The sequence below is a fragment of the Xyrauchen texanus genome, chromosome 14 (genome assembly GCF_025860055.1).
Source record: "Xyrauchen texanus isolate HMW12.3.18 chromosome 14, RBS_HiC_50CHRs, whole genome shotgun sequence".
Lineage (NCBI taxonomy): Eukaryota > Metazoa > Chordata > Actinopteri > Cypriniformes > Catostomidae > Xyrauchen > Xyrauchen texanus.
Window position 1 is genome coordinate 29,069,976 of NC_068289.1, and position 12,340 is coordinate 29,082,315.

Sequence of the window (12,340 nt, forward strand, 5' to 3'; positions counted from 1 at the left end):
CTCCACCAGGGGACGGAGCGGTCTTACCACCTCCGGAGCTAACGTCTTCGGCTCTGGGTCGGCTGTCTCAGGAACGCTTGGGAGCCTTCCGGGTCCTAGAGGGGGTCCGTGAGACAGGGGGCGTGCGCCGCCTGTGGGGTGCTCGACGCTGGGGCTGAGAGCTGGGCACGGGTTGAGGCGGAGCAGGAGCTGGTTTCTTCGCAGGGGGACGCCCTCGGCGGGCAGACGGGGCGGGGCCCGTAGCGGCAGGTCTGCGGCGGGGCATGATGTGACTGATCGCCTCCGTCTGCTTCTTCACCGTGGAGAACTGTTGGGCGAAGTCCTCGACGGTGTCGCCGAAAAGGCCAATCTGGGAGACAGGTGCGTCCAGGAAGCAGTTCTTATCAGCCTCACGCATCTCGACCAGGTTGAGCCAAAGATGGCGTTCCTGGACCACTAGGGTGGCCATCGTCTGTCCGAGTGCCTGCGCTGTGGCCTTCGTCGCTCTCAGGGCGAGGTCGGTCGCTGAGCGCAGTTCCTGCAGCACATCAGGATCAGGTCCACCCCTGTGCATGTTTCTGAGAGCTTTGGCCTGGTGGACTTGCAGGAGGGCCTTCGCATGCAGGGCAGAGGCAGCGCGTCTAGCCACACTGTAGGCCTTCGCGTTGAGCGAGGATGTTGTCCTACAGGGCTTGGATGGGAGTACGGGGCGACCACGCCAGGAGGTAGGGCTACCGGGCCTAGATGATACGCAACTGCCCTATCGACCTGGGGAAACTCGCCGTATCCGTGGCGCTCTCCGCCGTCGAGGGTGGAGAGAGTAGAGCGGGTGGCACCTAGACGAGCGGAGAGCGGGGCTCTCCACGTAGACGTCAGCTCATCATGCACCTCCGGGAAAAACGGGACCGGGGGATGCTAGGCCGCGAACGGCGCGCTGTCCCCAGGAACCAATCATCCAACCGCGAAGGCTGTGGGGAGGACGGAGGGTTCCAGTCCAACCCCATGCTCGCGGCGGCCCGGGAAAGCATGTCGGACATCTGAGAGTCGGCCTCAGCCTGGGCCTGCTGGCCCGAAGGCGGCAGTCCAGGGGAGTCCTCGGCATAAGACACTGCACTCTCCGATGCAGCGGCGAGCTCATCTGCTTTGGACTCGGGAGGATAGACGGCCAGGCCGTGAGGCGAGCCGCTATCGCCGCGAGCTTGGACGGGGACCAGCGAGCGTGTCGGGGAACGGGAGGTTCGCGGGGGGGGCTACCCGGCGAAACCGCACCCGCTGCCGCCCCTAAATCGCCCCCAGCGCCAACCGCATCGTCCTCAATTCCGTGGGAAGGAGGAGCAATGCGGGGTGCAGCTGGGGTGGCTTGCCTCCTGTTGAAAGCAAGCCGCGACCGCAACGTGGTCATGGTCATGTTCTCGCAGTGAGAACATGAACCATCCATAAACGCCGCCTCGGTGTGATCGCGGCCGAAACACACGAGACAGCGCCTGTGGCCGTCTGAAGCAGAGAGGCTTCTACCGCATCCAGGAACGACACAGGGGCGGAAGGGCATCTTGAAAAAGACGCGTCCTGAAAAGGACGTTCAACGCCGCTGTGTTTGCTCTTTTAGAGAAATTTGCTCTTTTAGGGAAATTTGCTCTTTTAATACACAGTGTGTGTGTGTGTGTGTCTGCGCTGTCGAAGCGCTCAGGGGCAACAATGCATGCCGTGCAAAGTAGGAGAAAGCCGCTGTTGTGCGCCGTCAAATCCAACAGCGGGCAGATCGTCAGAGAAACGGGAATGTTCAGGCTTCTGTATTCTCGCAGCAGACTGCAAACAGACCATCGGCTCCGAAGAAATTTTCTGACTAAACTTCCGTATTTGCCCTGCTTAAATACCCGTATGCGGGGGCGGGGTATGCAAATACTGACTGCCAACTCTCATTGGCCCTTTTCAATAGGTCAGAGGTGAATATCGGCGCTCAAGAGAGACCCCTAGTGTCGCTTCTCCGACACAACGTGGAGAGAGCGACAGAAGGGGAACATGTTACTTGCAGTTACTTGTAAAAAGGAAAATGGATTAATAAAATAAGAATAAAAGATTAGATATAACTTGTAAGAGTAAAAGGATATTCTAATATTAACCCCTTCACACCCCTCTTTTTTTTAGGCCAGTGTCAGCATCTAAAGTCAAAACCTTTATACTATATATATATATATATATATAAAATATAATTTTCATTAAGTAACTTGTTACATAATTACTTGAGTAGTTTTTCAGCAAACTACTTATTTACTTTTACTTGAGTCATAATATGTATCAGTACTTCTACTTGTACTCAAGTTAATGATTTTTTTTTCAGAAGCAATACTTTTACTTAAGAGAAACGTTCCTTTTTGTGTGAACTATCCCTTTAAGCAGTTTTCTTAGCAGGGATATTTGTGCCGGATCCACATTTCCCAAATGGCTCAATGTGTCAGGAACAAATGTGCCAACTGCCAGTCAATAGCTCTAATATAAAAAGGACACATCTGACAAGCATCATAAATTATAGACTGTCTATAAACTCACTCTACCCCTTATTCTTTACATGATTTTCTCTTCATTGCTACAGGTCTACGGTATGCAGCATTATCAGCCAGGACAGATGTCTCCCTCACACCCATAATCATTTAACGCTCTATAACACAAAGTAGGAGAACAACAAGGTGGAAATAATTACCTCACTGAATGTCTTGTTTTATGCGAAGACATTGTTTAACAGGCTAAGAAGACATCATGTTTTAAAGATCAAGCTACTGCAAAGAGAACCTTCTTTTCTAAGAGTTTATTATGTGTACAAATGCAAACTTCATAGCACACATTTAAAATGGCTGACATGATCTTCAACGAAGTCTACCAAAAGATTGAGTTGTTCAGATGTGTAAAATAGCATGTCTAATCAGTTCTTTGCGAGCTTCATTTTTAGTGAATACGTAATTTGGGGCGTGCCTTCATAAAAGTGCAAAATAAAGGATGAGGTCAATGCAAATTGATTAAATAGGGCCTGTAAAGTGATTTATCATGCCTGAAAATAATTTCAATAGTGGTAACTGCATCTGCAAATTAATACAACTGAAAGGCAGGTAGGTATTAATCTGATTCATGTGTGCATCAATGGCTGCCATTGTGTGGGATTTTGAGAAAAGCAAATATGTAAATGCACCCACTGATGCACTAAAATTTTACAAAATAAATCAATAATAAAAATATGAATTTTAACAATGATCCATTACAGGCTTGGCCTGGCTTTATTCCTAGGCTTTCAGACATACACAGGTCTGGTAAGATTTTCTCAAACGTTCAAGCGTTTCTTAGTCCAAACAAAGCATCGATACAGTCCCAACTTATGCTATACATACTGGTACAGTACAGAATCATGCTATATATTGTAATTTCTTGCTAAAACGCCTTTAAAACATTTATATAAATATAAAAAAAAATGTGTTCTAGATTCTCTCAAAGACAGCATTGCCTGTATTTATTGGTGTTTATGTCAAGCATTCATATTCCTGGTCACTCCATATTCTTTTCATTATTAATTGTTATGAGTAGGGAAAATTTTAATTACACAACACTTTCACTGACTCCTTTAACCTGAATTGTTTTATTGTTTTGTGTTAAATGAACTTGTTTCTTTAAATTTATAGGAACTTCAATTTAACTGGAACTGGGCAGGGCATTTCTATTTGCCAGGTTGCTTTGCATGGTTCTGGACAGGGAAGTAAATGTTAAAATTAAGTGGTATTTTATGTGACTTTGTGCAAGATGAATGTAAATGGGGTGACTTTCTGTTTCTGTTACGTTAAAGTTTATGGGCATTATCATTACGGTGAATAGTGGCTGTTGAGCTTAGGTTGAGGACAGGTACAAATTAAGATTATTCTCCAGTATGTTGTGTTATTTGTTGAACAATTAGCATTCAGCATGTTAGCATTTTCTGTACTAGTTAGTTCTAGCTAGTTAGGTCTCCTCAACTTGAAGTATTGAAATTGAGCTTACATGGAAATTGTAAGTTCAGCCAAAGAGTTACATTTAGAGTCAAGTTCCAATAAAATGTTTGATTTAGCTTACTCAAAATTACAAGTTAAGAGCAAGTGTAGTATAAAATCAAAATCTGAAAGTTCTATGAACTTAAACTTGGGAGTTTATTAACTTAACAACTTTGATGTAACTGATTGTGTCAAAAATAAAGTATTTTATTTTTATTTTTTACCTATTCAGCATTGCCATTTATTTTCCCCATGTATAAAAAAAGTGTAATGCCTGCTCTGTAATGTCTGAAACTGTGGCAGTCAGACACAACAAAAAAAGTTTGCATGTGCACTTTATATAGGTATTTTATATAGGTATTTAATTTAGTTGTGTAGTCTCATGTGGTCCTGTGTTTGTCCTATGTTGTTTTTATGTAGCACCATGGTCCTGGAGGAACGTTGTCTCGTTTCGCTGTGTACTGTACTAACTGTATATGGTTGAAACGACAATAAAAACCACTTGACTTGATTTGAAATGTTTGTGTGTAAACAAATGGGTGAAATCACACAAATCAGGAGTTGTGTATGCATGAAGATAGATGTTGTTGTCCCAATACTAACAACCAGCCAGATGTGGTAATAAAGAAAATTTAAGTTTAAATCTAAGCCACAGACTAGAAATTCGAATTTTTATTCAGTTCTTGGCTGATGTCTTAACATTTCCAATACAAATTCGTTTTTAATTTATAGGGCACAAAATAGATGTATCCTCCATTTTGAATTTGCATTATTCTTGCCTTTCCCTCCTGATTAGCTATAAAACACTAAATGTTTGTGACAAGCAGCCAAGGCGCTCTGGTATTGAGTACTGGAGGAGGACAAGGCTATTGTTAAGGACTGATGGATAGTCCTTCAAGACGACATCAAATTTACATGATGGATTAGTGCAGGTATTGACACTTCAGACTTTGGCTAAAGAGCTGAATTTACAAGAACAGGATGTATTTAGATCATATTTTGGCTGACATTTTCTGTATATCCATTATCATCCATTGAGTCGTGAATAAAGATGGGCAATCAAAACAGTCGTATGATGTAGAAAATGACATTTTGCTTGTCTCACACATGCCACTGTTGGATACAGAATGAGGGAAGGAGAGGGGTAAAGATAGAAATAGTGATGGAAAATGAATGGAAAAAAATGCTCATATTTCAGTATTTGTAATATGTAGAATGACTTGTGTTATCTGAATGGGTGAGCTTAGGTGAAATAAACTGTTGTACCACACATTGTGTTTGTCAGTATTTGCTATACTCAGCTGTAGAGGTTGAGATTGCAGGACTGCCTTTGATTAAATAGTATCAAATTCCTTTTTGTTTGTCCAAGAAATGTTTCATGGTGTTGGAAGCATTAAAATGACATAATCTGACCCTGATTCTGTACTTGTACAGACCAGAGATGATTCAACTTAAACAGCCCCCTTATTTAAATTGAAAAGTGTCTATTTTCTGCACAACTAGCAGCACCAAATTGAATTTGAAAAAAGAAATTTTTTAAAACATTTCCAAAACACATCTTCCATTGTTCCTCATTCATGTAATTATCTAATAAGCCAGTATGGCAGCAATGCATAAAATCAAGCTATGGGTCAGGAGCTTCAGTTAATTTTCACATCAACCATCAGAATGGGGGAAAAAAATCTCAGTGATCATGTCCATGGCATGATTGTTGGTGCCAAACGGGCTGGTTTGAGTATTTCTGTAACTGCTGATCTCCTGGGATAAAAATTGGTGCCAAAAATAAAAAAAAACATCCAGTGAGCAGCGGTTCTGCAGAAGGAAACGCTTTGATGAGAAAGCTCAATGGAGAATGGCCAGACTGGTTTGAGCTGACAGAAAGGCTATGGTTAACACTACGATTAGGACCGTAAGGTTCCTAATAAAGTGTTACGTGAGTGTATAATGGGCTGGTTAGGCTGCTCAAACAAAAAATTGCAATATTTTGAAAGAGCCACAGAATACCACTTTTCAGGGTATTCTATGACGGCAAATCAATGCCAATAATCCACGTGCATTACTGCCACCAGATTTAAGCCATGCGAGGAAAAGAGAAGAACCCGGATGCTCGTTTTAAATCCTGGCACACACGAAATCCCCTGCGTATGCAATACAACTTTTTGTGCACGAGGAAACCTGCTGCGTGAGCAAGATCAATCTTCTGCCTTTGATCATGCAAAGGCCTTTTAATTTTGTCAGTCATGGGGCAGGCTCTTGCTGTTTTGTTTGTAACTGTAGTAAGGCTGGGTCTGCAGTGATTGGTGTTCTACCACTGAGCTAATTCCCCGATAGTTGAACCCAAGAGCAGAAGAGCAATGAGTCTGGAAACTTGCGTTTCTTCCAAAAAATATTATATAATCTTGTTGAAATGAGCAAAGTACAAATAAACTAGGAAAGCCAAGCTTCCACTAAACTGAGAAACAAAATAGACAAGGGTCAAGTAAGTACAACAAAGATAACACTTAGCTTGAGAGTTGGTCACTGGAGGCACAAGGTACATAGGCTCAAGACTGAACACATTGGCAAGAAACAAACAGACTTATAAAGGCCTAGACACAGGTGAAGGGAATAAGGGTTAATGAGCAGGAAGTTGAACAGGGTTAGGGGCGTTGGTGCCATCTGCAGGGCTTGAAGGAGGATGGTAAGGGAGGATCAAGGCAAGCACCCCCTGCTGGTCTGGTGGGGAACAGCACCCAAAAGAGGAGATCCTTTACAGTAACCTCAAATATCATTGGTTATTATCTTTTTCCTGAAGTCAGTTGTGATTGGCTTCCTGTTACTAAAAAGATCCATAAACTCGCCTGTGCTTTGTGAGAGACCATAGCTGTGTCTTGTTTTGAAGGCTGCATGCTAGGTAAGACACATTCTTTGAAGGCTGCAGTATACTTAGCTTCCTCCTTTAAAAAAGCCTTGTTTAAACGAGACGGCCTTCATAGGACAAATGGAAACGGAACGTAACAGGGTTGCTATGACAGAACGCAACTCTTAACAAGTTCTAGTGCTTTGAGTGACAAGGGAACAAAGAAAATAGGTTTCACAGGTGTACTTAAAGTCTAATACTTTTAATTATATATTAATATAATTATACATTTTATACACCCATCTACAGAGGTACTTCAACTTGGGAATAAACATTACTTGCGTTTGAACATCATATTTATGTGCAAATTGGTATTATTATTTTAGACATTTCCGTTTAAGCAAAGAATTGTGGGTTGTGAGTGCCCACGAAGGATACACCTCATGCATCCTCCGAATTCCCGTGAAAGGTCACATTTGAAGGCTGCATTCGAAGTGTCCTACTCACTTTTATGAAACGAGACAGCCACGTTTGTCAGTATGCGGCTGACAAACGTGACCTCCGGAGGACATAGCCTTCCAAATGAGACACAGCCATGGCTTCATCAAGGAACCCTCTACATGTTAGACATTATTACTTTATTTGTTGCTAATAACAGGGCTGATTTAATGTATGCAAGTACTGTGTATCTTTGGAAGACACTTTAAAAACAGGTAGGTTATTACCTAGCAATTGCATTCTTGTGATGTTACTATATACAGTAGAACTTAAAGAACTGCCATTTATTTATATATATATATATAATCTGACTTTTGTCATTGCAGTTGTAAGACACTTTATAATTAATTGAAAATTTGTAAGCCTAGGAAAATAAATCATAGCCTTATTAACAGGATGTTGCATAGTGTCTGCGTCAACATTGGTGACTTTAAGCCACTGATTTAAAAATTGCTATTAGGAGAGTATCTTTAATTTGCATAATGTACGTCACTTTAGATTAAAAAGTAAATTACTTGTACATATAATAAGCTTGCAATATAAACATTTAAAAGAAACTTTTTTCTCTCCACTCTGCACTCCACTGCAGACTATGCCCCTGGGCGCTTCGACAGCATTTTAACCCTTTCCAGCCGGAGTGTTCAAATTTGGGAACAATTATTCCCACGGTTCCTGTTGCTTGTGGAAGATAGTGAAACCTTTTTAGTTAAAAGCATTTATTTATAGTAGCGCAGCTAACAAGTTTTTTCCTGGAAAAAAACATGACCATCATCGGCAAGCCTCTTCTTTTTATATAAAAGTTTTATGGCAGTTTCTGTGGAACTAGCTAAGTAAACATTAGCTAGCAATAATATGTAAATTTTGAACTAAGTATCAGTAACTTTTTTGCCAATTTTGTCACTTAAAAATCCGCCTAAAGTAATGTGAGGCAGAGAGCAGAATTGTTTTATTTGTGTTTTTTTGACACTGTTCAGACTTTTTTTTGTTTTTGTTTTTTTAAGCTGTTCAGACCTGCCTGGAAACTGTCCTGCTAGTGAGATAAGTTATCTAGCTTGTTGATTTTACCATGTAATAATTTTTTTTTTGGATATCTTTCTATAATTTAGCAAATAGCTTCCTGTTCACAAGGAAAGTGTGAGAGGGCTGTTTGCAGTTGGACATTCTGGTTAGACTATTCAGTGTACGGATTTGTGAAGGACACACTGCTGGCTACCAATTGTGTACTTTTTTCTGTTGTAGAGATGGATGGAGACTATGGCTCCCTGCTTTTGAGGGCATGAACACACAGGAACTACTGCATGAACACCCGGACCATGAGGAGATGGAGGATGAGATGGAACCTGATTCCCAGCCAAGACAATCAACTATATACGGTATATCCTTCTATTTCTCATATGACTGATATTCACAGTAACACTAACACTGTTACTCTTATTATTTTGGGATGGCTAGCCATTCTCGCACACATCCCAAGTCATCAAGAAAGCGTAAACACTTTCTTATCCCTTGTACTCTGACATCGATTCACAGGCACCAAATCCTCTCCCATTTAAGCCTAGCCATCCATTCTGTATTGACCTAGGTAGTATGCGTCAGGCTATGCGGTCAACCTCCAATATGATGTTGCGAGAAATTGACTTTTTTATGCTGTTTTTACTCAGGCTGTAGTTGCTGAGATATGCAGCTTTACAAACCGTCAGGGGTGGGAGCTCGTCATAAACTGTCTGTCATATTCCAGCTACCAAGGAGCTTGGATGGAGGTGACCCCCAATTAATTTGACTAATTTCTTGGGTTTCTCATTTACATGGAGTTTTCAATTCTCCCTGATTCCCATCGTCATTGGGGAACCAAGTCACTTCAGGGCTCGTGGGCGAGGGGATTTATGTCGCATGACTGCTACAAAGCACTTTTAGCAGCTCTATATTTTGTAGACCCTACCACAGAGAATAATCAGGATCACCTTAGGAAGTTGTGTTATCTTATGGACCACCTCAAAAAAAAATGCCAGCAGCTCTTTCAGCCTAACCAAAATCTCGCAATAGATGAACATATGGTCAAGTCTAAAGCTCGGTCAGGATTTAAACAATACATGAAGGGCAAGCCTACTCTGTGGGGTTTTAAATTATGGGTAATTGCAACATCAGACTCGGGTATACTCTCGACTTTAATGTTTACACAGGTAGTCATGATGGGCGTGTCACTGACTTGTTCCAAAGATGTTGAATCGTTACTGCAGCCATTCAAAGACCAAGGCCACAATGTTTGGTTTGACTTCTTTTACACGTCCCCAGCTCTCATGGTTAAGTTGTTATAAATGGGAACTAATGCCTGTGTGACTTGCAGGGTGAATCATAAACTGTTTCCTGCAGAATTTAAAGACATCAAAAGATGGGAACGCAAGACAGCTCATGGGGATATGAGGTGGTGTAGGATTGAGGGGAATGTACTTGTAATTCAGTGAAAGGACACGCGTGCTGTTACATGCCTCTCCAATTTCCACAATGCGAATGGTTCAACCAAAATGACTAGGTTTGTAAAAAATTATGGCAACTGGACAAAAGAAGTAGCCCTCCAGCCCACTGTCATCAGCGATTATAACAAAAACATGGGCGGTGTTGATAGGTCACACCAAATAATAAAATCTTACGACATCCTACAAAAAAAAAGTGGTGGAAGACTCTTTTTTTCCACTTCATAGACATTGTCGTCATCAATAGTTTAATATTGTTTAAGGAATGGCAACACATTCATGTGGCCCCAGGGGATGAGTGTAGACCGGTGAACTTAACCCAGATAGATTTCATAGAAAACCTGGCTCATCAGCTGGGAGGTATCGATATTCACCCAAGTTTTCCTTTGCAAACACTAAAGCCTGTAGTCCCTCCTCATCATCACTCCACACAGTCCATGTGTCACGAATGTAGGTGAAGGCAGATGAGGAGCGGAGATCTAGATGCAGCGGTTTTTATTGAAACAAAACAAATGGAAACAGACACTACAGGAACAAAGGAAAAATAAAGCAAAACAACAAAAGCAACACGAAAGACATTAAATGGGTTTAACGGGTAGGAGAAACAATGACGGAGAGCACGGAAACAATCATCCACAAACATTAAAGACCGACAGGGGAATGGAGAAACAAACAGGGTTAAATACAGCGACACAGGTAGATAACAAATGATATTCAGGTGCAGACAATAACGCTGTGGCAGTGGTGATGAGGGCCGGGAACCATGGGAAATGTAGTTTGTTTACACAGACAATGAAACACGGGGTGGACAACAAGGAAAACGTGACATGGAACGTGAAAGGTGGCATGTGAAACAGAAATCACGGGGCAGACAACACAGGAACATGACATAATCCCCCCTCAAAAGGACCGGATTCCAGACGGTCCTAAACAACAACAAAAAAATAGAAAAAACAAACAAAAGTTCCAGGAGAGGGGGGCTAGACGCGGGGGAAAACAGACAGACCAAAGGGGGCACAAGGGACACAAAGACAGACTAAGGAGGCACAAGGGACCCAGAGAAAAACCAAGGAGGCACAAGGGCAAGGAGGCAGTCCAAGGGGAGCACATGGGGCAGAAAGGAAGTCCAGGGGGCACAGAGGCAAGAGGGAAGTCCAAGGGGCAGGGACAGGTCCAGGAGGCCTGGGAGGTGGCCACAAGACAGGGACAGATCCAGGGAGGCCCCGGAGGCCAGGCCGAGGAAGGCCCAGGAGGTGGAGCTGAGGAAGGCTCAGGAGGTGGAGCCAAGGAAGGCTCAGGAGGCGGAGCAAAGGAAGGTGGCGCCATAGGAGGCTTTAGGGGCGGAGACCTGGAAGGCTCTGGAGGCGGAGCCGAGGGAGGTGGCGCCGTGGGAGGTTTCCGAGGTGAAGACCGGGTAAGCTCTGGAGTCTCTGGGGGTAGAGCCATAGAAGGCTTGGGAGGCGGAGCCCTAGAAGGCTCTGGAGTCTCTGGGAGCAGAGCCGCAGGAGGCTCTGGGGTTGGAGCCGAAGGAGGCTCGGGAGGTGGAGCTGTAGGAGGCTCGGGAGGCGGAGCCGTAGGATGCTCGGGAGGCGGAGCCCTAGAAAGCTCTGGAGTCTCTGGGAGCAGAGCCGTAGGAGGCTCGGGAGGCAGAGCCCTAGAAGGCTCGGGGGCGGAGCCCTGGAAGGCTCGAGAGGCGGAGCCCTGGGTGGCTCGCGGGTCTCGAGAGGCGGAGCCCTGGGTGGCTTGAGAGGCGGAGCCCTGGAAGTCTCGAGAGGCTTGAGAGGCGGAGCCCTGGAAGGCTCGAGAGGCTTGAGAGGCAGAGCCCTGGAAGGCTCGAGAGGCGGAGCCCTGGGTAGCTCGAGAGGCGTAGCCCTGGAAGGCTCGAGGGGCTCGAGGGGCTCGAGAGGCGGAGCCCTGGGTGGCTGGAGAGACTTGAGAGGCCGGAGCCCTGGAAGGCTCGGGAGGATGAGCCCTGGAAGACTCGAGAGACTTGAGAGGCAGAGCCCTGGGAGGCTCGGGAGGAGGAGACCTGGAAGACTCGAGACACTTGGGAGGTGAAGCCCTGGGAGGCTCGGGAGGAGGAGCCTTTGAAGACTCGAGAGACTTGGGAGGCGGAGCCCTGGGAGGCTCGGGAGAAGGAGCCTTTTAAGACTCGAGAGACTTGAGGGGTGGAGCCCTGGGAGGCTCGAGAGACTTGAGGGGCGGAGACCTGGGATGCTCTGAGAGGTGGAGCCCTAGAAGGCTTGAGGGACTTGAGAGGCTGAGCCCTGGGAGGGTCAGGAGGCGGATCCCTAGAAGGCTCAAGGGGCGCTGGCTCTGGGACAGTCATAGCTACTGGCGCTGGCTCAGGGACGGTCGAGGCTACAGGCGCTGGCTCACTGACCGTGGCAGGCGTGGGCGCTAGCTTGTTGACCGTGGCAGGCGTGGGCGCTGGCTCGCTGATCGTGGCCGGCGTGAGCTGGAGAGCGGAAGCTTTTCTTCTCCTCCATAGCTACTGGCGCTGGCTCAGGGACGGTCGAGGCTACAGGCGCTGGCTCACTGACCGT

At 45.0% G+C, this 12,340-nt stretch overlaps 1 pseudogene; it reads left to right on the top strand.

The window, feature by feature from the left end:
- The first annotated feature begins 8,599 nt into the window (after positions 1 to 8,599).
- The window catches only part of LOC127654587 (integrin beta-like protein 1), a 61,861-nt pseudogene continuing 58,120 nt past the window's right edge, over positions 8,600 to 12,340 (top strand).